Here is a 1,541-nt window from a genome sequence, read left to right on the forward strand (position 1 = left end):
CTGCATCACATGTGACATAAGAGAGAAGGAAATGGAAGTAATGAAGGATTCTAGGTGCTACCTAGATCCTACCTTGAAGATGCTTTCAGATATACCCATTGTTACACGTGCTTAGTTTATCAACACTACTATAAAGATAGTTGGGAAACTTAAATCCATTTTTGAAATGTCTAGTCTTTCTAGATGTTTAGACATACACAAAATATGTGCACTTCTAAAAAAAGAGGTAGTAAATTAAATATTTTGTAGGCAACTTTTTGATAAAATTCATGATGAAATATTGTATTTTGGAAATGGAAAGATCAAAACACTTCTCTGAGCAATGCAAGTGTTTGTGCTAGTTTTGGGAGCAAGGAGGAAAAGAAAGGTAAAGAGCTTTATACTAATGTGTTTTCTGTGAAGCAAGATTAAACATTATCTTTATGTCTATGAGTTTGTTTTACTGTGCTGTGCAAATAGTATATATAAAGGACAAATGAACCTGCAACCTGTTGGCTCCACAGGTTCCTCTCTCTTGTTGATTGCTCCCCTAGCCACCTTATGGGAGGGAGGCCAAGATGGCAGATGAAATCACCAAGGCTCAGGTCGCCCAACCTGGCAGAAACACCACCTTCAGGAAGCTCATCTGCAAGGAAATCCCTGCCAAAATCATTTTCTTGCTTTCCATGACACTTCCCCTCAAGCATCAACACATTTTCTGGTGATACCCAAGAAACATATAGCCCAGATTTCTGCTGCAGAAGATGACAATGAAAATCTTCTTGGACATTTAATGATTGTTGGCAAGAAATGTGCTGCTGATTTAGGCCTGAAGAAGGGTTATCAAATGGTGGTGAATGAGGGTGCAGCTGGGGGACAGTCTGTCTAGAATGTCCATCTCTATTTTCTTGGAGGTCAGCAGATGAATTGGCCTCCTGGATAAGCATGTATTGGGGAAAGTTTTCCCTTCTCTAGGCAGTGATTATGTTTGCATTTTTCAATATGTTAAGCAGCATGATTATTTTTGCCTGGGTCTGAAGATATTGAGGAAATAATTTCAAACACCTGTACATAATAAAGACATTGTTGAATGGTTTACAAAAAAATAAAGGGCAAATGAGTCCTAATTTACATCTACACATTAAATAATTTGCCAATGTATAATAAAAGGAGAGTTACTAAACTAGCATACCATGTTATAATTCATATGAGATTTTTAGCCATCTCTGAGCATTACAGATGCATATATCTGATCTCTGGATTGAGAAGAGATGGGAAGGGGAAGGGTTCTAGGTCAGAATATTCCTGTTTGGAAAACACTTTCAAATTCTAGCCTTTAAAAACTTTTTTTTTTAATTTTGTTTTTGCTTCGAAGTCTAGCCTTTGTTAAGCAAGTTTGTGCAGTTATTCAGTGCTACTGTGTGTGTATGGGAAACTTAAGTCCTTGTTGGAATCATCTAGTCTTTCTAGATGTTTAAAACTGCACAACACATGGTAAAAGTATAGGGCTAAAGTAGTGCCCTTTAAATATTTTTTGTTACCATGTAGGAATGATTACCATT

At 36.8% G+C, this 1,541-nt stretch overlaps 1 pseudogene; it reads left to right on the plus strand.

Annotated features, from left to right (window-relative positions):
* The first annotated feature begins 557 nt into the window (after positions 1-557).
* On the plus strand, positions 558-922 carry LOC124079683 (adenosine 5'-monophosphoramidase HINT1-like; annotated as a pseudogene).
* Positions 923-1,541: the final 619 nt, after the last annotated feature.

Source organism: Marmota monax, unplaced genomic scaffold (genome assembly GCF_021218885.2).
Source record: "Marmota monax isolate L192 unplaced genomic scaffold, Marmota_monax_Labrador192_F-V1.1 WCK01_AAM20220418_F8-fsc00176, whole genome shotgun sequence".
NCBI lineage: Eukaryota > Metazoa > Chordata > Mammalia > Rodentia > Sciuridae > Marmota > Marmota monax.